This window comes from Leopardus geoffroyi, chromosome B1 (assembly GCF_018350155.1).
Source record: "Leopardus geoffroyi isolate Oge1 chromosome B1, O.geoffroyi_Oge1_pat1.0, whole genome shotgun sequence".
Taxonomy (NCBI): domain Eukaryota; kingdom Metazoa; phylum Chordata; class Mammalia; order Carnivora; family Felidae; genus Leopardus; species Leopardus geoffroyi.
In genome coordinates this window covers 194,337,908-194,363,982 of record NC_059327.1, presented here as the reverse complement: position 1 = coordinate 194,363,982, position 26,075 = coordinate 194,337,908, and the positions used below count along the sequence as shown (strand labels likewise).

Below are 26,075 nucleotides of genomic sequence, written 5' to 3'. Positions count from 1 at the left end.
AATCTACTTAATAGTATTGTACTTATGCCAACTTCTAGTTTTGATATATTACAGTGATAAAAGATGTCATTATTGAGGGGAGCTAGTTTTTGTTTTATTTGGTTTTTATGCAACTTTTTTTTTGCAACCTCCTAGGAGTATGCCATTGTTTCTAAATTAAAAAAAAAAAGGCTGTGGAACCAATATTTGGAGAAGAGACCATGATGTTTTTCTGGAAACTCAGAAGTGCAGGGTTGCTGGAAAACCACACTAGACTATGTGATTCCAGGATCTCACTCAGAAGCTCCTACAAACTTTGCATCATTTGAGTGTCCTCACTCTGACTGCGACTGCCACCAGAGGGTGTCCCCTCATTCATTTCTGCCTTTGACATCCCTGTGATGCCCTCATTGGCTGTTTCTAAGCAGGGAAACTGACCGAAAAAGTTTTGAGGAAATTTAGTTTCAGGTGTCGAGTCCCTGAAATATAAGAGAGAGTAGAAAGATCCAGGGATAATGCTGAGTTAAAAACCTGTATCCCAGCTCACTGACGTTTAATAAATACTAGAAATTTATAATCTAGTCTTTGAAAAGGGGATTTGAAGAAGGAAATTAGTCAAATCTTTCAGTTTATGAATGAAGAAAATTCATAAATAATTTCATTTCCCAGCATAGAGTCTCGGTCTCTCTGCCAAGCTATCTTCATCCAAAAGAATTTCTAATAAGCAAATTTTTATAACATTTTTACAGTTTATAAAACAATTTCACATGGACTCTGTCATTGGCCCACCAAACACAGATGAGAAACAGATAATAATGAAAACACTTAATACCTATCTGGAACTTTCACTAATGTTATCACATTTCCTTGCAACACACTGACAAAACCGTCTTCCTTGTAATTCTCTAACATAGCACGTTGTCTTTCCATATCTTTGCACATGTGGCTTCTATTGCTGAGAATGTCTTTCCTGGTACAAATTCCTGCTTGGCAAGTCCTATACCGCCTCATGCCTTGTTGCATCGGGATCTCTCTTTCGTCTCTTTCCTGAAAGAGACCGAGGCTAGAGCAGTGTGAATAGGCAGCCCCCACCGTGCAGAGGGCCAGACTGTGCTGCCCTTACAGGAATCCGAGGGTTGACCAGAAGGCTGGCAGGTGTGACCCAAGGTTCGTTCCTCAGCTATTGTTTCTTATTCCAAGAACCTCACTCTTGATGAGCCAAATCTAGTTTCCTTGTGCAAAACAGCAAGGAGAAAAATGAATTTGGTGATAACAGAGGGCTTAACACTAGTGGTCTAATGGTTGGAGATATTTCAGTGAACCAGACATCCCTGCCCACAGTGAAACCTACAAACCAGTGAGGAAGACAAGCATTATGCAATTATCTTAAAAATATACAACTCCTCAACTACTATAGCTATGAAGTAACATTTGTAAAGGTGTACAAAAAGGAAACAATAATGAAGGGGAAAGATAGGAGAGTATAAGGGAGAGCTAGAGCAGGTACAGGGCAAGTCAAAGAAAGCTTCCCTGAGGTAAGGACACCAGTTGAGTTCAAACTGATGAGAAGGATTTATCAACACAGAGGAGTCTGGGAGGAAAGCAGGAAGAGAAAAAGAACGTTCTGGGCAGACTCCCGACAGCTGTCAGCCTAAATTCAGTGGGGAGTCCCTAAAGAAAACCACAGAGTTCCCCTTCACCCCCTCCCCTTCTCACCGGGTAACACCTCCCTGACGTGAGGCAGCTGAGCTCAGTGTTAGCAGGAAGGAAACATAGAGCTTTGTGGCTCAGAGCCCAGGAGAAAAGAGGGGATGGAGGCAGATTGTGTCATGAAAAGAACATGGTGCTGGTCATCACAATTTACATGTGGACACTGCCACTTACTAGATTTGTGACCTTGGAAAAGTCACTACCAGCCTCTGAAAATTGTTACGAGGATTCAATGAGAAAAGAAACAAGTGGGGCCTTATACCCAGTGAGTGCTCCGTAATGTTAGCTTAATGTTCTCACTTTCTCCAGGTCTGCTCTGGACTCAACTGTGTCCCTTCAAAGTTCGTAGGTTGAAGCCCTGACATGTAGGGCAATGAGACTGTATCTGCAGATAAGAGTCTTTAGGAGGTAATTAAGGTTAAATGAGCTATAGGGGTGGGGCCCTGCTCCACATGGACCGTGGCCTTATAAGAAGAGGGAGAGAGGGAGAGAGGGAGAGATGGAGGGAGGGAGGGAGGGAGGGAGAGTCCTCCCACTCTCCATCATGTGGGGATACAGTGAGAGGCAGCTGTACACAAGCTAGGGAAAGGGCTCTCACCAGAACCTGACCATGCTGACACCCCATCTCAGACTTCCAGCCTCCAGAACCATGAGAAAGTTCATTTCTGTTGCTTAAGCTCCCTGTCTATGGCGGTTCGTTATGGCGGCCCAAAAACTGCTCTTAGAGATGACGGAGTGCAAATCTTAACTGCAATGACATTCGCAGAATGAATTTATGAAAGGGCAAAGGAAGGGAATGGGATAACTAAACAGGACTGGGGGTTTGAGCATTTTCATCAGTGAGGCTGGTCTCGATCCATTTGCTGTCTGGCCGTGAATACTTGGATGTACAAGTACATCCTGTGTCCAGGATGCACGCAGCCTCACATGTGTCAAAACTCTACAGATGGTTTCCTGTGTGGTTGAGGAAAACGTTTTCTCCTTCTTTTCATTCTTACTGTTGCATGAGAGATGGAAGGACACATAAACTCTAAGAAAGAAAGAAGATCAGTAGTGGCCAGACCGGGGATACAAGCGCCAAGAGATGGCATAATAAGGAAAGAAAGGCAAAGTATGCTCCTTAAAAGGAGAAGGAAACAAGTCCAAGAACCCAGGATAGAGGACGTGGCATCATCCTATCAACAGAGCTTTCTGTGCGAAATGCTATTCGGGATGCTGGAAAATACTTCCTCACAATTTCAAAGCCTGCAAGTGTTGATAAGCACGACCTCCATGCAGAATGCATTTGATCTTCCCACCGCAAAATGAGGCAAGCCCGGCAGGACAGGGATTATGTCTCCAGGGAGGAAATTGTGGTTTGTAATGCTTCAATGAAGTTCCCTTGGCTGATGAGTGTTAGAGGCAGTAGCCAAGCCTTGATTTTCTGATTCCAGACCCAGTGTCCTTTCTGTGGCAAATGTCCAAACATGCTCTACCTTTGCATCTGATCTTGACCTGGTTTTCCAAGGTCAAAAGTTTTCTCCGTGTCCTGTCTTCTTCCTTGACCCAAGGAAATTCTCTGCCCCAACAAGTCAGATGGCTTGTTGGATGACTTCTTCCAGAACAGAAAATAACCCTGAATGGACTATGAGAACAGAAAGGGACAAGAGAAGCACGTAGATTGGGCCCTACTGACAAAATCCCATCGTGGGGTGTAATTGGTCTCCGCCTTGATGAAGTTCTCCCTCAGTGATCCCGATACTGCGAGGCCACACAAACACAACCATTATTCTGACTCCCACTTTGCAGCCCTGAGAACTGAGATTCATGACACGCCTTCTAAAGATCAAGAGCCAGATGCCAAATTTTTGTCTGTCTCGACCTCCCTATAGGGGACAGAGCTCTGGTGTGACAGTCAGGAGGCTCTTGGGGTCCAGTCCTCCCACTCATACCCCGTGCACTCCTGGTCAAGGCTTGTAAACCCTGGGTTTCATTTCCTTCCACTGTGAAATGAAGGGACTGGAGGGCACGGTCTCTGAGAACGTTCTCTGAAGTGGCTGGTAAGAAAGCAATCACAAATATTGAAACAAAATATGGTCCAGATTCTACATGCTGGTTCCCAGATATGATTCAGGGAGGGAGCCAACAGATAGAGGAGGCTTATTTTTGCTGGTGAGGTCGACAGATACTTCTTTCGAGCTCGATCAAACAGGAGGTCTGTGCAGGCCACAGCGTCATTGCACGTCATGGGGCTTGCGTGCTCCCTCTCTCCCAGCCACTGCTCGAAGCCCAGGAGAACGTTTTTGAAACCAATCAGGAAATTACTTATCAATCTGCAGCCCCGCAGAGCTATCAGGCTCCTCGCTGCCAAAGGGAAGGGGATTTCGAGTTAAAGCTCCACATCTGCGTGCACTAGAATTCAAAGACTCCAGCTGTTGGAAGGTCTTGCGAGCAACGTAAGTAAACAGCCCTCTCTCCCGATCGAAGTGAACTTCTTCAGGCTTTTCTTCTCCCACAGATGAGTCTTTTGGCTAGCGCTGGTGTTGAGCTGTTCTCTCTCTGTCCATCTATGAGGTTTGGGGGTGTTTACTGACTGGGGCTTACTCAATGAACCGTCTCCTCTGGGGGTTGCTTCTGCTGAACAGGAGAGAGAAAGCGAAAGTCGTCAGAATCGGCTTGGCTTGGGAAGGGTTAGTTCTGAAAAGAGCCTTTGACTTGGCAGTTACTCTCCTTAGTGGCTATAGATCCATAGTCAAGAGGAGCAAGAGGCTGACACTTGCGGGATCCTCACCCGGAAACACGGAATTGTCATCGAGTGCCTACATCTGTCATCCGTGCCTACATAATTCAAATTGAAGGGCTTTCCTTCATTCTGATACACCGCAGGAGTTTGCTCGAGGAAAGGGAAACATACAAGCTAATAGTGTCTGGTGGAGATTTCCCTGTAGTAGTATAAACCTTGTGCTCGATGTCGTTTGGGTTGAGGGTGCTGATTTATTTACTGTTTATTTTATTAAACAAATGTGCTCGACATTTTACATTGCTGTGGGGAGGATAAGGCGTTCATTGCAATACACGAGCGCGAACTGTGTTGGTAAAACTATGGGCTTGTGTTAAGAGTAATTATGAGACGGGATTGCCTAGTTTCGTACATAACACATTGTACTAGAGCATATTTCTTTCAAAGCTTTTTTGAAATGTTTATTTTTGAGAGAGAGAGAGAGAGCGCTGGGGAGGGGCAGAGAGAGAGGAGGACAGAGGATCCAAAGTGGGCTCTGCATCGACAGCAGAAAGCCTGATGCAGGGCTCAAACTCATGAACCATGAGATCGTGAGATCACTATTAGGAGATCATGACCTGAGCCGAAGTCAGACGCTTAACCGACTGAGCCACCCAGGCGCCCCACTTTTAAAGATTTTTTTAAATCAAATTGTGGTTAAGGACTGGGAAGTAATTGCTAGAGGACAGCTCATGTAAAGGAAATAGCTCTGTTTTGATCAACATTCGCTCTCTGACACCCTGCAGCTTCCCCAGGACCTTGTCCTTTTCCAGGGTCTCTCATCAAGAACCCTACGGCTGCAGGGAACTCGCGTCCCAAGGTCTCAGACTCTGTCCCCCCATCAGACTACGCATCTGTCAATATGTCTTGATTCCTACTTTGCATAATAAAGCCTGGCATCTGCATCTTGGTTCTCCTACTCCCTGGAAAGCTCTCCTAAGCACAAGAACAACTGGCCTTAACTCTCCTGGATATCTGACTCCCTTTCTTTCCCTTTGAATACCTTTGCTTCACAGTTTGATGTCCTGTGAGGACGAGACCGCTTGTTCCTCATATGCTAATTAACTCCTCTGTGCCTTGATGGCAGTGCATGCGTAAGGCATGTCAGAGGGCCAGGAGGCTCCGGATGGAAAGGGATGTATAACAGCCTATTTCCTGTGTAGACACCCCCTGGAGCAACTTTTAGTCTGAGGTGATCTCTAACCTTTCACTTTTACTTAGTACATATTACGTGCTTGATGTGCTAAAAGCAATAAAAACAAAAGCTGAGACGATGCTCCCCTTCTAGAACTAATGTGTTTGTAGTCTGTGGAGCCCAAGCCAGCTTTTGTTTTCATGGCAATAATTAAATAAATCTGGGCACTAGCTGTTGGACATGTGGGGTGCAATGGATCATAAAATGGAGGGATACGTGTTTGGAATGTGAAAGGAAATTATCCACATATTGGGAAACATTTACTGGGCATTCGCCATGCATTTGGCCCTCTGCTCACCGTGTCGCGTGATGTCTTTGGAGCAGGCAACTCGCTGGTTAGGAGTAGCGGCTCTGCAACCACAGCACCCGGGGACACGTCCCAGAGTGGCCTCTGCATGGTCACTTCACTCCTCTGTGCCTCAGTTTCCTGAGTATGAAATATGGGTAAAAACCTTGGGGGCTCATGGGAGGGTTGAGAGTTAATGTAAGCAAAGTGCTATTTGGGTTTCTCTGTAGGAGAAACTGAGGCTAAGGCTAGCTAAGTAACTCGCCCATGGCGGTGATGGCCGGCAGGGTTGGGATTTGGAGGTAAATGATCTGGCTGCATCGTAGTGGAGAAAGTCCACGTTTAGAACCAGCATCTGCTTTCCTTGCTTCCCTCGTGCTGTTGGGTTCTTTGGGGTGTCTCCTTGCCAGGCCCTCACAATGCCTCCTGGGGGCATGTGACTGACCACCGCCCGCGAAGATTTCAGACCAGGAAACAAGCTCAAGACGCGAGACAACTCGCCCCTAGGTCACACACTGAGAAATTACCAGAGCTAGGAGCTAAGCACGGTCTTTCAAATCCCCACTCCCACTTTCAAATCCCCTCTCCCACTCTTTTCAGGACCCCACGCTCTTGATGAGGCCAAGTCCATACTGCCCCCTGCAGGGGAGAGTGAGCTAGTGGAAGAAGCCAGTGCTGCATATCAGTGAAGGCCTCGTGGGTAACTGGCCCGCGGACCTCATTAATTAAGGGCCCCTTGGTCAGTAACTCTCCAGAGGATTTGGATGTGCATCAGAGTCAGACAATCACATTCCTCAGCCTGTTTTGTAATCTGGGAAAGAATGAATATTGCCATATCCACCTGAAGAAGGTGAAAACTTGTGCTAAGTACAAGAGATTGGGCCTTTTCCCCATTCAAATTTTTTGGATTACCCTGTGCTCAGAATCAACCTTATTCCAGAGTTAGTTACGGTCTTGTTTATATCCCGATGCTTTCTTCAACTTCTGGCATGCGTCACCTGCTTCCAAGCCCTGTGACCACCTGAACTTGTTGTCATCAACACTTTTGGCTGCATCAGCAGAGGGGCAGTTTTCCTTCCTTTGTAGGCCTTTTATTATAAATCAGTACAGCTCCGTGGAATTCATCACCACCTTAGAACAAAGTGAGCTGCTGTCTGTATAGCATGAGAAATTTGCTCAATAAACTTAACACAGAGAAATCAGCGACTTGAAGCATTTACTGTGCTGAATAAAATACAATGAGATCGATTTCTCTGAAGACTACTTCAGCACAGATAAATGCAAGCCAAACGTTCTCAAAACATGTTCTCAAAACATGTGCTAGGATCTTTAGCTGCCTCGGAAAGAGGTCACAGAGGGCGTGGTGGAACAGGAACCACTGATGCTGGGAATAATTTCCGGTGGTGGCAAATGTCAGAATTAGAAGGGAAACGGCCGTGGTTGTGAACTCTGGCTTGATCACTTTCTAACTGCAAGACTCCAAGTATGTCACTTACCTCTCAGGTTTATGTAACAGACATAACCAAGCCCGCATGGCACCTAGCATAATAGGAGCCCGGCCAACAGGGGTATTCCTTTTCTCCTTAGCTCTGGTCCATTCAGTCTCCAGATATTTACTGAGCACCTACAATGTGCTATGCACTATTCTAGATAGACCTGTGAAGCGAGAGCCAAAGTCTCTACCTTCATACCTCTAGAGGGGGCAAAAATAGAATCATAAACCAGAATGTAACTTCAGAGACCGGAAAATGCTATGGAGAGAAAATAAAGTATAGTAATGAGATAGTGTGACTAGCAGTAAATCCATGGAGCTTCTTTTAGGCCTGAAAATCTGTTTTGTCATTTCCTTTCCTCATCGTAACATCATATGACATGAGTAATTGCATGAAAAGAAGGAGAGAAAAATCTCTGAACCAAACTATACTACATTCATTCTTTCATTCCATCTTCTGCACTTTTTTTCAAACTGTTCTTTGTCATCAATGATAAATGAGTAGGTCTTAAGTGAATGAAGATTAATTAATTATTCTTCTTAAAAAGTTCAAATCATCACAATTCCTAGGGATTACATTGTTGGAGAGGAGAAGAACCACCGCATGGCAGATTTTAGGGATGATTTGTGCCGCTTCACAATGACTTCATGTGTGGCTGCAAGTCTGAAATTGTACATATGTTAGTGCAGCCAACATGCAAAGCTGCCAGACGTCGGCCGATCCAACGTTCTATTAGCCAAGAGTCATGTGTATGGCTTTGAAAAACAATCCACGGTCTGAAATGTTTCCTTTCTTAAAATGGTGCAGCAAACCTCACTTGGGTCTGAGACAGCGTCTCTCCGTAGCGAAGGTCACAGTGTAGATAACTTGTACCGGAGGAGTCTTTGTCTTTCAATCAGCCAACTATTTGTGGCCAGAGTATACTTGGCCGTAACAATCTGGATGATTGTCTCATTACTCCATTATGCCTTTATCACCATCGTGTAAACCCCAATTAAGGGTCCACAACTTAGAACGAAAATCTTGTGTTCATGGCAACACAAACCGTGCAGGCCAATGTTTCCGATTTTCAAATATAGCACTGATATTTTTTTTTTGCTTAATTTATAGAAATGTGATCTCTCCAAATTGCAAACACATTTTTAGAAACTGTTTTGGGAAAACCAGGTCCAAAGTTAAAATCCAAGGACTGAAAACTAAGAGCGAAGAAGAAGGGACTAGGACATTGACAAGTTAATTAACCGGTCATGGAGAGTGTTGTGGGGCAATTCTCCGGTCATGGGGAGTGTTGTGGGGATGCTTCTCAGGACTCCAAAGCAATCTCACCCAGAGAATGGTGGTGAGCTGCTGTCCAGAGGCAAGAGTAGGAGAAAGAGGCTACTGTTATACATGCACTTTTATGACAGATACCATTCTCAGCATTTTATGTATATTAGCTCCTCATCAAGACCCTAGTGTGGCTACTATTTGCTTATTCTACAGATGGGGGGCTGAAGCTTGGTGCAGTTAAGTAACAAGAAAGTTCAGCACCAGCTAGGAAATGGCAGGACAACCTTAATCCAGGACTGCCCAGCCGCACACCCCACTCTACTGCCCTGCTGGAGAGAGATAAAGTGTTCTCCCATCCCACGCGATACACATTCTATGTAAGTAAAGGAAGGATGTACTGCACGTTTTTAAATGTTGGAATGGCCTTCTGAGGGAAGAGGCTGAGGAATCGTCTCTTCTTTGGAGGTCTATTAGACCCAGATTGCTTATCATACACGTCTGGTATGACTTCAGTGTGGTCCTTTCCCAAGGTGAAAAGAAAGACAAAATGATTGCTCAAGGTTCTTTCTAGTTTTCCTGACCAAAGGCCAACTCTACACCCATGCAAGGCAAAATGGTGGTGACATGTCAAGCCTGGTCACCCCGCTCTCCCTGCCCAACTCCATGCCGAGTGCTTTGGCTGAAGTGATGTCCAGGCTTCCTGGAAAAAACACAGTCAGTCAGATCACAGGCTCTGCTGGCCATTTTCCCACAACCAGGGAGGAGACCCAACTCTGTTCCAGTTCGTGCCCAACCAAAGGAACACCATTCCAGGGAATCTATTATCTAATTTGGTGGTTGTACTTCCAGTGTTTCAGAAATGCAAATTGGGACCAAACCAGCATAAAAATGGAACACAGTTAGAAAATAGGAATGTCTTCTAAAATTCTGGTTACCAAGTGCATCAGTTTGGATTGCATTTATCTGTGAGCATCAGAAAATCTGGGTCCTTTCACATGTAAGGGGTTTATTTTTCTCACATAACAAGAAGCTGAAAGGTAGATAATCCAAGGACGATGTGGCTATTTAAAGGTGCCATCAGGAAGCCACATTCCTTCTGTCTCCCTGCTTCACTAGTGTTGGTTAGCAAATGGTTTTCATCCTCATGGTGGCAAGACAGCTGCTGTACCGCTAGGTATTGAGTTCATATTCTGGGCAGGAAGGGAAAAACCTTCTTGTCAAACTTTGCCCCTTTAATTGGAAAAGGAAACCCTCTTCCAGGACTTCCCATGTACTTGTGCACCCCTCACAGCAAGACGATCTGGAAATTTGTGTATTGTTTGTGTATTCTGTCTTTCATGTAGAAAAAGTCGGGGGGGAACGGATTGGGGTGGGTTTTGCGAGAGTCAAACCTACAGTATTTGTCAAAATATTCCACAAATTCCTGTTTATGAAAGCAATGAATTTGGAATTTGATACATAAATAAGAACTATATTACATAAACATTTGTTAGTTGCACCTATTTTGATACTTAATTGTGAACATAAAAGTATTTTTAAAACAAGTGATAAGGGGCAGGTAGGGACAGGATTCTATCCAAAGTACCACAGAGGAGGAGGAAGAAATGGGTGTGGGTGTCAGATCAAGGTCTGCATTCTGCCTCATACCTAACTAGGTGTGGGATATCTGCAGGCCGTCATTTATTTATATTTAAACTAGGGGTAATAGTAACTACCCACAGAATTACTTTAGAATTTAATAAGATATATAAGTTTATAAAGAATATACCTTATAAAGAGCCTGGCACATAATAAGCATTCAAGAAATGATAGTTCTAAGGGTGCCTGGGTGGCTCAGTTGGTTAAGCGTCCGACTTTGACTCAGGTCATGATCTCACAGTTCCTGAGTTCAAGTGCCACATCAGGCTCTGTGCTGACAGCTCAGAGCCTGGAGCCTGCTTCAGGTTCTATGACTCCCTCTCTCTCTGCCCCTCCCCCGCTCATGTTCTGTCTCTCTCTCTGTGTCTCTCAAAAGTTAAAAAAAAAAGATAAAACGTCAAGAAATGATAGTTTTCTCTTGCTTTGCACCTTTTATTCAGCAAGTGCGTAAACCTTCATGAGCTGACAGTTGAAAAATCAACTCTTTGATTGCAAGAAATGAGGACAAATCCACCGAATGGTGTGTAGCCTTGTTCTATCTGAACACGCCAAGATTCTTTCATTTTGGGTTTCATCACATTATCTTAGCAAACCAGACAAAAATGTCCAAGTGATTGTGTTTTCTAAACTGCATCATACACTTCAAAGTGCCATCTGCTTGTAACTTGTTACAAAACAGAGTCAACAGAGCCATTTGTTGACATCTGAAAAAGTGACCAGTGTTTGTTATCAAGGGACATCATTCCTAGAATTTGTGCAATTTGTTCTGTGGTGTTGGGATATGAAGGAAAGCCTGCACAGAAACTCTCAGCTGTTTCAATACATTTTCCTCATTTTAATCCACGGACCCAGGTCTTAAATCGTGTTGCTTTCCGTTTTAATTATCTCTCCATGTCCCTCCAAACTTTGCAGTCAAAGGTGGAGATTTAAGGCTTATCACCTCACAGTCGTCATTGCAAAATTAAAAAGAGGAAATGAAACAAACCAAAAAATGTCCACAGCTTTGCCAAGTCTAAATCTATCCATCAGCCAAAATCTCATTTCTGCACTACGATCAGGTTAAAAAAAAAAAAAAAAATGATGGGGCGCCTGGGTGGCGCAGTCGGTTAAGCGTCCGACTTCAGCCAGGTCACGATCTCGCGGTCCGTGAGTTCGAGTCCCGCGTCCGGCTCTGGGCTGATGGCTCAGAGCCTGGAGCCTGTTTCCGATTCTGTGTCTCCCTCTCTCTCTGCCCCTCCCCCGTTCATGCTCTGTCTCTCTCTGTCCCAAAAATAAATAAAACGTTGAAAAAAAATTAAAAAAAAAAAAAAATGATAGAAAGCAATTCAAAGTCATCGGCTCCTGTTCACACATGAGCGGACCATTTAAAGTGACCTTTAGCAAGCCATTTATTGTCTCTGTCCTTACCCAGAAAAGTTAATGAACATACCCGTCCCTCCCATCCCACTCATTTGATATGAAGACCACTGAGCTAATGCATTAGAAGTGGCATTCAAAATAAAATGATGCACTCAATCCCGTTTTGGTGTTTCCTGTCTCTTGCAGCACCGTTTGTAGCACACTGTCGTGCAAGAATTGCATGACCTTCTCGGGCTCTCCTCTAATTTCTCACCATATTTTTGCAGCCACGCTTTCTTAACAAAAGGCCACTGCTCCTCTGTCATTCTCTCTTCCATACCTAAGTCTGAATTTAGCCAGTTCAACCACCTTTTTCCTGACCCGAACGAAGCCAAATTCATTTCATGCTCCTTGAATGTACACTTATTTATTGGACCGAAAGTGATCCAAACAGGCAAAAATCCCTGCCCTCCTTGAGATTGCATTTCCATCCTCTGGCCTCACCAGCCTAGATATACTGATAAGGACACCTCAGAGTCACCCATCCAATGTCATGCTCTCTCCTCTCGCTGAGATCCCTCCCCAAGTTGTTTCTACGCTGTGCTCACATGTGTTCATGAATTTCTGTGCAGCAGTCACCATAAATCATGGTCCAAATCATAGTCTTTAATGGGGTCCATCTTGAGAATGGCAACATTCAAATGATAGATGCAATCTCTTGTTTTCCCGAAGTTGATGATCCTCATGCAGCCAGAGTGTTGCTAAGTTCTGGGCAGAGATGGAGAGAAAGCCTCTTTCCCATGGTGAGTCACCTGGCTCCAAAATAGTTTTGCTTGTACCCAAAGACTCAAATTTTTACTGGAAATGTCTTCCTGAAAAGTTTCCCTGGAAACATTTCTTTCAACATCTGACATTAACAACTCTCTCCATAAAGCCTTAAAACTAGTCACTGGGCAGGGAAGAGAAACAATTTATACTCTCTACTGTCTGTATCTATCCCCCACCATTCAGATACGCGTGCATACACATCCCCACACCTCTCACCCTTAATGGCCAATATCTAACTTCTAGTTGGCCTTAGGTAGAATACTTTAAAAACCAATGAAATCTAGGCAGTCTAACTAAACAGCTGCCCCTTCAAATGAGTATAGTTTGGAAATAGTTATTCCCAACTGCTATGAAGCACAGAATGGCCAGGCACGCCTGAATGCCTTCAGATAGTGGCTTGTGAAGCACCCTTGGAAAAAGCTGATTTGCTTTCTTCACTCTTTATTGGTCCTGTAAGTTGCCTTTAACCTACCAGATCTACTTTCCTTGGAAGAACAGAGAAGTAGAGTGGTTAGAAATAGTTAGAGCTAAGTTCAAATTATTTCAGGGTGAGAAAGACGAACGTTTGTACAGACTGAGAGCAGTCGGCCAGTGGTGAAGTCGAAGATACCGGAAAATGACAGAAGGTTACTGAGCCAGGTAATCTAGGAGAGAAAAGAGGTAGGTTGAAACAGTCCCCAGGGGGAGGGCTTGGTTTTGAATAAGCATGGGTCCTGCCTCACACCAGTGTCCATTAAGACCGGCAGGAAGCTGGGTGGCTCAGTCAGGTAAGCGTCCGACTTCAGCCCAAGCCATGATCTCGCGGTTTGTGAGTTCGAGCCCCACGTTGGTCTCTGTGCTGACAGCTCAGAGCCTGGAGCCTGCTTCAGATTCTGCGTCTCCCTCTTTCTCTGCCCCTCCCCCACTTGCACTCTGTCTCTCTCTCTCTCTCTCACAAATAAATACACATGAAAAAAAAAAAAAAAAAAAAAGACCAGCGGGAAGCAAATGAGAATGGATGGGAATGTGGATAAATTAGGTATGGTAGAAACATTGAGAGGATCCAGGTCATGCTCTCTGTTTTTCGCTAGGATGTTGGAAATAAGATCATTGCTTAAGATAAAGACAGCAAACTGATTAAATGTGTACTGCAAGTACCCAGCCCAGTTCTTGTCATAGGGAAGCACTAGAAACAAATTATATTTACTTCTTTCCCCCTTGACAGATTGAAATCTATAGCAAATGTTTATCTCCAAAAGACATCATATAAAAATAGCCACCATGACACCAGTCATATATTTTGCATTTTAACTGAAACACATGAGCCTTCCTGAAACTTTTATTTTAAACTCTGAACTATAATGACCTCTCTAAACTCATCTCAGCTTTGAAAATAACTTGGCTCAAGTGCAGACTGTCAGAGAAGGCCTCTGACCACACATATTCTCTTTCTGTGACCCATGAGCCTGGAGAATGTTCTGGAACCTTGCCAGCAAAGAGGTGTGTGGAGGAAGAAAGCTGAACTCTTGGAGCTTTTGATTCCAGTGCTGTAAAAATGGTTCCAGACATGACAAATGAGAGGGAGATAATCTAAAACATGGACCATTTTCATGTTTGCCCTTTGAAGATTTTAATAAGCATCAGCTTTCTTGGGGCAAATCGGGTTCTCAGCTTCCAAATGTTTCAGATTTAGACTGTCTTCCTTTGATTACTTGAAATCCTACGGGTCATTTTGGGGAGGTTTCATGCTCAGACTCGAGGGCAGCTGGCAGACAGACATGCAGGTAGTGGCCTCTCAGAGGAGAAGATGTTCTTCTTCCCCTCGATACCACCCTCGCCGGCAATGGGGTGGGGAGGAGCATGGATGTGGATGGACCAGGTCCAGATTTAGCCAGGTTTCAAGGTTCCCAAGGGAAGAACTCTCTTATGGGAACAAGGGCTAGGAGTTTGAGATTTCTAGAACACTGGTTTTCTCAATCTCTCTCTCTCTCTCTTTCTCTCCTCTCTTGTAAGTAAGTACTGGTCTCTTTGGCTTGTCCATTAAGAATCCTTGTTACCTACAAGACTGGTAGAGTCATAGGGAGCCAGGATTAAGTATCCACAGAGTGTCTGAAACTATTCTAGACACTCAGGGCAGGGCTGCGATCAAAACAAATGAACTCTCTCCTCTAGGTCTTACAGGCCACTTGAGGAGTATACAGACAAAGACAACAAAATATGTGAAAACAATGAAGAGGGAAGTGGGTAAGAGAGAGATGTGCTGCTTTAGAAAGGTGGGTCAGGCAATAGCCAAAGTAGGAAAAGAGCCCAAATGTCCATTGACAGATGAATGGATAAAAAAGATGTGGTGTGTGTGTGTGTGTGTGTATGTAATGGAATATTACTCAGTGATCAAGAATGAAATCTTGCCATTTGCAACAATGTGCATGGAAGTAGAAGGTACCATGCTAAGCGAAATTAGTCAGAGAAAGACAAATATCATACGACTTCACTCATGTAGAATTTAAGATACAAAACAGATGAATATAAGGGAAGAGAAGCAAAAAAAAAATGGAGGGGGGACATAAGAGACTCTTAAATATAGAGACAAACTGAGGGTTGCTGGAGGCATTGTAGGTAGGAGAATGCGCTAAATTGGAGAGGTTCATTAAGGAAGACACTTGTTGGGATGAACACTGGGGGTTAGGTGTCAGGGTTGAATCACTGGAATCTACTCCTGAAATCATTATTGCACTATATGCTAATGGATTGGATGTAAATTAAAAATAAATAATAAATAAATAAATAAAATGAACCTGCAGGAAGAAAGAAAGGAAGAAAGAAAGAAAGAAAGAAAGAAAGAAGAAAGAAAGAAAGGTGGGTCGGGAAAGGCTGGGGCCACAGAAAGCCAACATTTGAGCAGAGACTGGAAGGTAGCAGAATGAGTCACGCCAGCATCTGGGTGAAGATCATTATGGGCTGAGGAGTAACAAGTTGGAGGGAAGGTATGATTGATGGTGCTTGGTTCCTTCCAGACATAGGAGGATGCCAGGTAGCTGGAATGAAGTGCATGAGGAGGGATGTGAGGTCAGAAGGGAATGAGGATCGAGCCCATCTAAGACCTCGCAAGAGCCTTGAGATTTACCTCCAGGGATGCAGGAAGCTATGGCAGGGCTTTGAGCACGAGAGTGACTGACAGGCTTTGATTTAAGTTCTAAGACCAATCTAAGGCTGCTGCTTGGAAAATGGACCGTTGGGTAGATTGTAGCATCCCTGCTCCAGCTCTCAGCAACCTCGCCAGACTTATTGTTATTTCAACAATAGCAGGCTCACTTGATAAAGAATTCACAGACCAAAATAAAAAGGACGTGCATGAAAAGCCTGACAACGGTCCACCTCACAGCTTCTATTTTACGTTGCCTTGTTCTGTTTGAGGGTAGACCAACCCCATCAAAGCATGGTAAAACAATGCAATTAATTTGATTAAGGACATTTCTATTTGTGACATTTTACTTTACCAGCCAGAAAGCTCAAATGCCAGACTGCTTTGTTCAAAACTAGACCCAAAAGCCAAATAAAAACTGTCTGTTGCCTTTGTTTTCCCTGGACCTGTCTTCCCTGGCAATCAGAGTGATATCTCCCAGAATGCAAGAAGGATGTTTGCATCCCAGCCCCGCTCACCAGGGTCCTGGGGTCCTACTTGAGCACGTGTGACCAAAGCTCTAGCTGTAACCAGATGTTCCTTTGATGGGCCTTATCTCTTGTGCACAGGACTTTTTAGGGGGCTGGGAGTGGGGGACCGGGCTGATACAGAAACTAGCTAACTGAAGACTTAGATATGAGGAGACATGGATCCCAATCAAATACTGTTTATCATCATTCGTGGCCTTTATTTCATTGTCTCATCAATAAATTCATGTCCCTAATATGCAGCAGCTGCTGTTCCAGATGCTCAGGGCTCAGCGACAAAAGGACAAACAAGAATACCTGCCTTCGTGGAGCTTACATTTCATGGGGGAAGATAGATGATACCGAAATAAATCAAAAGCATAGTATGTTCTAGAATAATACATGCAATGGGCTTTAAAAAGAACACACAAAGAAGAGGGTATGGAATGGCTGGATTTGTAGTTTTGAGAAGAGCGGTCGGAGAGGCCTCAGTGGGAAAATGAAATGTGAGTATAGCCCTGAAGTGGTGATACAGCAAGATGATGACAGATACAGATACAGATACAGGTGTAGTTATAGGTATAAATAGACGCAGGTGTAGGTGTAGATATACATACATGTGTACACACACACATACACAAACACATGTAGATGTACATTACCTACACATATACAGACACCTAGGTGTTGAGGATATAGAAACAGGTATAGATATGGACAAACCTCTGAGGGAAAGTTTTCTGGGTGGGAAGAACAGTGCGTGCAAATATTTTACCTTGCGTTGTTCTGTCTGGGGGCAGACTCACCCCGTCAATGCACAGTGGCAGGAATATGTTGAGGAGCAGCTCAGAGACAGTGTGGCTGGAGCAAAGGAAAGAAAGGTAGACTATAAGGTCACACGGTGGGGAGGGGCAGGGCATCAAAGGCTTGTGACTTATTCTAAGCCTTTACTTTTTAGTCTGACTAAGAAGGAAAGCCATGAGAGGGGTTGCACGGGAGTGCTCTGCCTGTTGAGCGCCTTCTCCAAGGGCGGGAGCAAAAGACCAGGTGGAAATGGTTGCAATGACTCAGGCAGGAGATAATGGTGAAAAAGGGACAAGAGTGACAGCAGTGGAGACGGTGAGGAAGGGTGAGATGCTTGAGACAGCGCTCAAGGAGAAGCACAATGAGTTGTCTCTAATGTCGGATTCATGGAAAAGAGGAGCATCAAGGGGAATCCAAGGTATTTGGTCCGAGTATCAAAAAAAAGAAAAAAATTGTTACTGATTGGAGCTCGAGGCTGGCGATATTGGGTTCATGTTTCCCTGAGACACCCATATGTAGATGTCTAGTCGGTGAGTCTGGAGTTCGGGAGGAAGGTCTAAGCTGCAAGTAGATGTTTCAAGCCATGTGATTAGATGGGATAACTAAGGGGAAGAGGATCAGTACAGATAAAGAAGGGATCTGAGGATTGAGCCTGGGCTTCCAACATTTACAGATTAGGAAGAGGATAGGAATCCAGGAAAGGAGGCAGTGAAAAGGAAAAGGAATAAGAGGAGAACCAAGAGACAGTGGTTTCTTGTGGACACGCGAAGGGAAGAAGTAGGAGTGATAGTTCAGGTACTGAGAGGACTAGGAAGTGACCGCTGCGGTAGACTCATGGGAGTGGTTGATGGCTTTGAACAGGTTGCTTGTACTGGAGCAGTGGGAAGGAAGATGGAAGCCAGGTGGGGCAGGTCTGAGAGACAGTGTTAGGGGCTGGGGATGAAACTCCAGGGAGGGAGTAGAGAGACTTCATTCAAGGACTTTGCTATAAAAGGGAGCAGCAAGGTGCATAGGGGCACTTGTACCCCAATGTCTATAGCAGCACTCTCAACAATAGCCAAATTATGGAAAGAGCCTAAATGTCCATCAACTGATGAATGGATACAGAAACTGTGGTTTATATACGCAATGGAATACTACGCGGCAATGAGAAAGAATGAAATGTGGCCCTTTGTAGCAACGTGGATGGAACTGGAGAGTGTTATGCTAAGTGAAATAAGTCATACAGAGAAAGACAGATACCATATGTTTTCACTCTTATGTGGATCCTGAGAAACTTAACAGAAGTCCATGGGGAAGTGGAAGAAAAAAAAAAAAGAGGTTAGAGAGGGAGAGAGCCAAAGCATAAGAGACTCTTAAAAACTGAGAATAAGCTGAGGGTCGATGGGGGGTGGGAGGGAGGGGAGGGTGGGTGAGGGGTATTGAGGAGGGCACCCTTTGGGATGAGCACTGGGTGTTGTATGGAAACCAATGTGACAATAAATTTCATATTAAAAAATAAATAAATAAATAAATAAATAAATAATAAAAGGGAGCAGCGAAATGAGGCACTGTCTTGAGAGAGAAGCCTTTGGAAAAGGTAACATATTAGTGCTGTATATAGTATATGTAGCAATACAGATCAGTACCCAAACATAATTTACTTTATATGCATTGTTTCTACACATTATTTCATTACTATATATGTATATGCAGCTACATATATAACTTCCACATTTACATATATAATATGTATATATGTAATCTCTAGATATACATTATTACACAACTAGAGAGAGAGAGAGTGAGTGATAGATAGAAGTGAAGAAATGACCTTCAGAGTGTGCAGGACACAGAAGAGACTTGCTGGGGTGATGTCATTGAGAAGACAAGAGGGGGAAGGGAGAGTGGATGAGATCCAGGGCACAGGAGGTAGGTTGACCTGGGATAGAGGCACAAACAACAATAAGAGAGTGGCAGAGCATACCCACTTGATACAATACAAAAGGGGGTATCAGTGTGGTGGTGGGAACTTCTAGGTCTTCTCCTCTATTTTCTGAATAAAATGGGAAATAAGGTCATTCATTGAGGATAACCACAGAGGAGGAGGTGTCAAAGATTTAAAAAGAGAAGACAGGTATGCAATAATTATAAAGGAGAGTGGGATGGTTAATCAAATGAGAAAATTGAGTATCACTGATGGGCAGCATTAATCAAGGACGCTTCTGAGGTGAGCAATCACATTTGGAGACACAGGGCAGTCAGCCTGGTGGTGCGTTTTTCTCTAGTGCTTCTAGCCAAAGTGGTGGTTTAGCTAAATAAGGTTCAATAAAGCAAAAGAGAGGCCAAGGAGTCAAAGGTTTATTGCTGAGGGTAATTGTCATAGAATCTAAACAGGGTAAGGAAGGAGGTGAGGACTTGGATAGGGTAAAGAATAAAAATGGCAGCATCCAAGTCAAATTAAGCAGTGGTTGAATTTGGGATACTGACTGGAGTCCCAGAAAAGAAGCATCAGTAGGACAATGGGAAGCATGAAGCTTGGTTTATGAAGATCCCGCAGTTATAGGTAGTTACAAGCTCTCCGTACCAGCATGTGAGTAAGAGGCTGAGATTGGGTGGGAGATGAGACCACTGGAAGGAAAGAAGTCAAGGAACTGTGAGCCAGAGTATGTGACAGGTTTTCTAAGGAAACACTGAAATCACCTAGAATCAGGACAATAGTGTTGAAGAGAGTGACGGACAGAGGCCAGGAGCTGAGACCTCCAAGATATGATGGCAGTGAAGTGAATTAGGAGATGATGTCAACCCGGAAGACCGGTGAACGTCATGGACTGATGACGTGAGACTCAACCCTGGAGGGATAGAAGGATGCAGGGAGATGAACCATCTAGAAATGGCAAGGAGGAACAGGTAGGTCCTATGCACATCAAGATCCAGCAGAATGACAACCGAAGGGTAAAGAACAGCCACTGCCTGAGTGTGCTACAGGGACAGAGATGTCTCTCAGGGGACAGCCAAGCTGCAGTCAGAACAAGAAGATGCGATAACATTCAGAAAGGAGGGTGAGGATACAGAGCACTTCACTGATGAGCAACCTTGAGTTCTGAGAGGCACCAGGGAAGGAAGGGGTGGGAGATGGGTCAGGAAGGGGTATATGGTGATGAGAACCCACAAGATGAGTGATGTCCTGGGGGTCCAGAAGGACATGAACTGGGATAAAGGGGGTGATAAGACTCCCCTGTGTCTCAAGGTAGAGAGTGGTGATCAGTCTGTAAGTGGCAGGGAGGACCAAGGTGGGGTCTACAGGAACCATGACAGGTTTATGGAACTTTGAAGATGGGAGAGTGAGGAGCCTTGTCTGAAGCACCCAGAAAGCTCTGGGGTGTTTTCCTTGCTCCCCGTAGAGATTTTCATGAACTCTCTTGTGGAGCCTGGGTGCATTGTTAATCCCGGATTCTAAAAAGTGAGAAGGTGGGAGGCCAGAAATGAGGTTGAGGTGGTCAGCGGGGACAGGTTATGGAGCACTGTGCACCATTTTAAAGACTTGGGCCTTCATCCAGCAGACCAGGGTTCTTAATCTTTGTGATGTGAAAGGAGCTCCTTGGAACTCTAAAGACTGTGGTCTTACCTCCACTCCTACATAGCCCTGCACACCCACTCTGCCTACCATTTCAGGGAGTTAAAGATTTGTCACTTGTGTTTGTCAGTGTTCAACCAGAGAACCAGAACCAGGAGGAGATAATATATAAAAATCAATGTATGGGAAGCAACTGGATTATGCAATTGTGAAGATTATCTGGAGAGTCTGAAATCTGTAGGGGAGACCTCTAGTTAGGACACAGTAGGACTTTTAGGCACGAGCAGATGCTGTAGTGTGTAGGTAGAATGCCTTCTTTATCAGGGAGGCCTCAAAGACCTTTTAATTAACTAAAGCATGCCCACCAGATTACTTAGAAAAATCTCCTTTACTTAAAGTCAACTGGTAATGGATTTTAATCACTTCTACAAGATACTTTCACACCAAAACCCAGATGAATGTTTAATGAAGAACTGGGGACTCAAGCCTAGCCAAGTTGATGCATAGAACTGACCATGACTTTAGTGTATTCCCTAAAATCTACAGATCCATGGCTGGGGGCTCCTTTTGTGAGCAATCAGGAATCTGTGAAGCAAGAGGAGGAAGGTGGTCCACCTTGCAGTTCAGAAAGATCAGATCTCTGTGGTTAAGTGGTAAAAATTCTTAGTAAAGAATTTGAGTAAACAGTACTAAAAATAAAATATGACTTTCTCCAGTGCAAATCCATGTGAACTATAGTTGGTCTCAGCGGGAAATCAAGCAAGTTGGAAACAACCCCAAAGAAAAGTTATTTCAAATTTCCCTGGATATCTCAAGAAAGGGAGTAAATGAGTCCAGTATGCAAGGATTTTTAAGTAATCGTTCAAAATTCTTAATAACTACCCCATCCTCCACTGAATTCGTGCTTAATGAATCAATAAATATTTATGGGAACCTAATCAGTGCTCAGCATTCCAATGAAAAAGGAAAAAAATAATTAGCCACAGTCCCCCTTTCCCTCTGCCAAGAAGCGGTCTACTTGGGTGGGGGGGGGGGTCTGTCAGTTAATACCCTTTCAACTGAAACTGACAGAACACCCAACTCAAGACACCTCAAAGCAAGAAATAGGGAGGGGATTTCTTAATGCATAGAACTAAAATCTGGAGTAGATTTTCTGGTTTCAGGTTCTGTTAGATCCAGTTACTCTAAGGAGATGCCCTGAACTCTGTCTGCCCACACTCTCTTGGTTCTGCTTTTCCCCAAGTTGACGTCATGGTTGATCAAGTCTCTCCTTGCCATGGTAGATGGGGTCACCAACAGCTACAGGCCTCTATCCTTGTAGCTCAGCAATCCCAGCAGAACAGTCCCAACATTGAATGGATGGATGAATGGTTGTGACCAGACTAACATCACACCCTGGAAAAGCTGGAGCATTGGGTAGGAAGACTTCATGTGAGCCACAAGTTCTGAGATGAGGAGTGGAAAAAAAAAAAAAAGTCCTCAGAGGAAAATCAAGAGTGTATTCCAGAAGATGTAACAGATGTTAGATAAACAACCAAGTCAAGGGCCTCTACAGGAACATCATCACAACTCAAGATCCAGAAACCAGTGCAAGTCAGAACAGAGCTGAGAATTCCGACAGGCTCGCTGTCCTAACCGCGAGGCTGTTTCCTTATCTCTAAAAGGCAGCTAATAACAATGCACGTACTATGTGAGACAAATACAAGCGTCATTAAAAGCCAAATGAGATATGTGCAAATACGCCTCATAAATAATAAACATCATATATTTAAAAAGACGTGATGAGAACTCGACTGCTGAGGTGAGGCTTGGTTTGTGCTGAAAAGGGGAAGCGGGAAGAAAGAGGACAAGCAGAAAGAAGTAGCACTCTTGGGGCAAAGTTACTCACAGGTAAAGAGATTTGTTCTGTTTTGCTGACGTATCGTTAGTCGACGTAGTTAACATAGTCTTAGTTTGTATTCAGAAGTCCCATCTGCGAGAATGATGTAAAATAATAGTAGTGAGAGATACGGACTCGTTCCTTACCGGCTGTGTGACTTTGGAAAAGTTTTTTAACCTCTCACTGTTTCCTCATTTGTAAAATGGCATAGTAACAGTACCCACCTCCTAGGATAATTGTGAGGATTACATGTGTTAATACTGGTAAAGTGTTGGGTGTAGACTAAGTGTTCTACAAATATTAACTCTTGTTACTGGTCCTCAGAACCACCTGGATTGCTAGGGTATTCGTATCCCCATTTTTCTACGTTAAAAAACTGATGCATAAGGGGCGCCTGGGCGGCTCAGTCAGTTGAGTGACCGACTTCGGCTCAGGTCATGATCTCACAGTTTGTGAGGTCGAACCCTGCTTCGGGCTCTGTGCTGACAGCTCAGAGCCTGGAGCCTGCTTCGGATTCTGTGTCTCCCTCTCTCTCTGCCCCTCCCCTGCTCATGCTCTGTTTCTCTCTCTGTCAAAAATAAATAAACATTTTAAAAAATTTTTTAAAAACCTGATGCATGAAACAATTTAGTAGATAAGGTAAGATCTGAACCCAGGTCTGACTGACTCTGAATTTCGTGCTCTTCCTGTTGCAACAAAGACTTCATAAATCTAGGCAGGCAGAGAGGGAGGTAAGGAGACAGAGGAGGGAAGGAGAGAAAAGCATTCATGAGCATCCAGATCCTTAACCTGAATTTACTCTAACAACAGTTAACCAAATATTCTAGAATATTCCTTTAGCTTTGGATTGAGTAATATTAATTTTTTTAATTTTTTTAACATGTATTTATTATTGAGAGACAGAGAGAGACAAAGCATGAGCAGGGGAGGGGCAGAGAGAGAGGTGGAGACACAGAATCCGAAGCAGGCACCAGGCTCTGAGCTGTCAGCACAGAGTCCGAAGCGGGGCTCGAACCCACGGACCGTGAGATCATGACCTGAACCGAAGTCGGACGCTCAACCGACTGAGCCACCCAGGCACCCCAGGATTGGGTGATATCAATTTAAACGGTTCTGTTAGAGAAAGTTTTGGCCAGCGCAAAAAGTGACAATTTGAGGAATGTGCCTCAGACACCAAGCTGAATGTAAGTGCACCTCTATCGAAATTCCCCAGCTCTCCATTCCTCCGGACTTGGAGAAACCCGACTCCATTTCCTGCCAGGGGGCTGAGATGGCACGTTCATCCACCTCGTGGTCCACACCTGTGCCCATCTACAACGCTCTCCCACACAGCGGCAGAGTGGACACAGCCATCATCACAGCCCCGCCGTACAGACAAGGAGAGACTGGCAGAGACATTTGCGAAGCAAACCTCAATCCAAGCGCTCTGCTCCTTCAGCTCCGTGCCTGGCATCTTTCCAGGGAGAGCGGCCCCAGCCCCAAGGCCTTGGCCCTGCTCCCCCTGCACAGCCCTGAGGCACAGCCTGGTCCATCCACGGCCTCTCCGGGAAACCCAGTCTCAGCCCTTCCTCAGCCCTTCCTCAGTGTTGAGTGATGCCAGAAGGTTCCCAGGAGCCTTCAGGCAGACCACAGTGTTTACAGAAAGAGGCTTTAGAGCCAGAAATTCCTTGGGGGTCCTCTTTGCTCTCCGTGGGCTTATTTCCTTCCCCCATCACCTAACAGTAAACAGCATAATTACCAACTAAAAAGAGCACCAACAGGTTTTGCAAGAGGGATTTGAGTGATAGGTAAGTGTAGGAGCAGTATAATCAGGAAAAGAGGTGCATGCCTAAACCTGGGAGTTTGCTATCCTACCCCCCCCCCACCCCCAAGAAGGAAGTAATCCTGACAATTGCAATAGAAGCCCAGAGAGAGACTGTGAGTCTGCCTGGAAAACAGTCCCCTAACTGAAAAACATCCGACAGTCATCCCTCAGGGCGGTCTGCACAACCCTTCCTTGCGGTCAGGACCTACGGTGCCTGGGCTGCAGGAGCTTAGAGAGCGGGCAGGAGCAGACCCTCCAGGGAGGCAAAAACACATTCTAGGACAGTGGTTCCCAGCCCTGGTCTTTCTCAGAACTGCCTAAGAGCAGGTTAAGAGGCAAACTCCTAGTCCTTAAACCTAAAGATCCTGATTCTGAGTGTGTGGGGTGGTGCCTGGACACGTGTGGTTCAAGACGATTCCCTGGAAATTTTGGGTTTCAAAGCCACCACTCCAGGGGCACCTGGGTGGCTCAGCCACTTAAGCATCCGACTTTGGCTTAGGTCATGACCTCGCGGTCTGTGAGTTCAAGTCCCGAGTCGGGCCCTATGCTGACAGCTCAGAGCCAGGAGCCTGCTTCAGAATCTGTGATTCCCTCTCGCTCTGCCCCTCCCCTCCCCTGCTCATTCTCTGTCTCTCTCTGTCTCTTAAAATATAAATAAATGTTTTTAAAAAATTTAAAAAAAACAAAAGCCACCACTCCAGTTAACTTCCTTGCTGTGTGATTTGGGCCAAGAGAGTTTACCTCCTGGAGGCTGTTTCCCTCCTCTTCCAGATGGTGGCTGTGAACAGCCAGGCAATGTGAGAGCACTGGCAACCCTCAGGGCTGTTCACAGTAAACACGCACCTGTTGAGGACCTGCTCCATCCTAAACATGGGGGACACAGTGAATGAACAAAACAGATACTCAGTATGCACTTGGACCTTCCAAACAATAAACGAAAACCACTCACTATCTCAAAGAATGACACAGCACTCAGGGAGAAAATAGAGCAGGGGTGGGGGCACAGGGCCACAGTGGGGAGAGTTATATAGTGGGTAAGAAAAGGTCAGAGGTGTGATGTTTGAGCAGGGCCCTGAAGGAGGTGAGGGCACAAGCCTAAGAAAGTCTAAACTATAAGCATTCCAGGCAGACAAACAGTCCTGTGCAAAGGCCCCGGAGTCAGAATATGTTTGGAATATTTGAGGAACAGTGAGGTATGTAAGACAGTGTGGCTGAGGAAGAGGTAATGACAGGAACTGAGATCAGAGAGAAACCCAAGGATAGAGAGCAGAGGGCCTCACCAGTGGCTGTAGTGAGCTCTCTAGAAATAGCAGTTAAGTCGGCACAAAATTGAAGACAGCCTAGATGTACATCAAGAGAAAAAGGCCTAAGTAAGTCATAGTCTATTCATACTACAGAACTCTGGCCGGAGGTGGGCACTCACCAAATATTGTTGAGTGAGCAAGCATGTTGCAGAAAAGAGATCTATTTGCAACTCATTTTTGAAAGAAATTTACCTCGATATGTGTTCCCGTCCACGCAGAATAAAGCAAGTGTGGAAAATGTGCACACAAATCGTTAGTAGGCATCTTTGAGGGTCGGGATTGAAAGGAGATTTATGGAGAGGGACCCTCACATTTACCTTCATCTCCTTCCATATCATGTTCATTTTTTTGCAACAAATATATTTATTTTATAATTTTCAAAAAATACGCAATATGTATCTGATCCAAATGGAATTGGCATCGACCCTTCATATTTCAGGGCTCACAGGTGAGACAGTGAGGAGTCTTATAGGTCGTGAGCCAAAAGCCTTGGCTCTGGCACTCTCTTACCCCAGGAACCAGACATCTGTCTCCAAGGGGATTCTAATGACTAACAACAATTTGAACACTTCGTTTGTTTCCCAAAAGGATTTGAGCAGGACTACCT

The 26,075-nt window shown here is 44.7% G+C and overlaps 1 protein-coding gene across 3 annotated transcripts in view; it reads left to right on the top strand.

Moving 5' to 3' along the window:
* C1QTNF7 (C1q and TNF related 7) overlaps positions 1 to 26,075 on the top strand; it is a 107,316-nt gene that overhangs the window by 29,124 nt on the left and 52,117 nt on the right. Inside the window, exon 1 of one of the 3 annotated variants that reach the window (XM_045474512.1) lies at positions 3,554 to 4,124. The exons of the other annotated variants lie outside the window; for them this stretch is intronic. The gene's annotated coding sequence lies outside the window, so the exon portion shown is untranslated. Of the gene's footprint in view, positions 1 to 3,553; positions 4,125 to 26,075 lie in introns of those variants that run through there. 3 annotated transcript variants of the gene reach the window in all.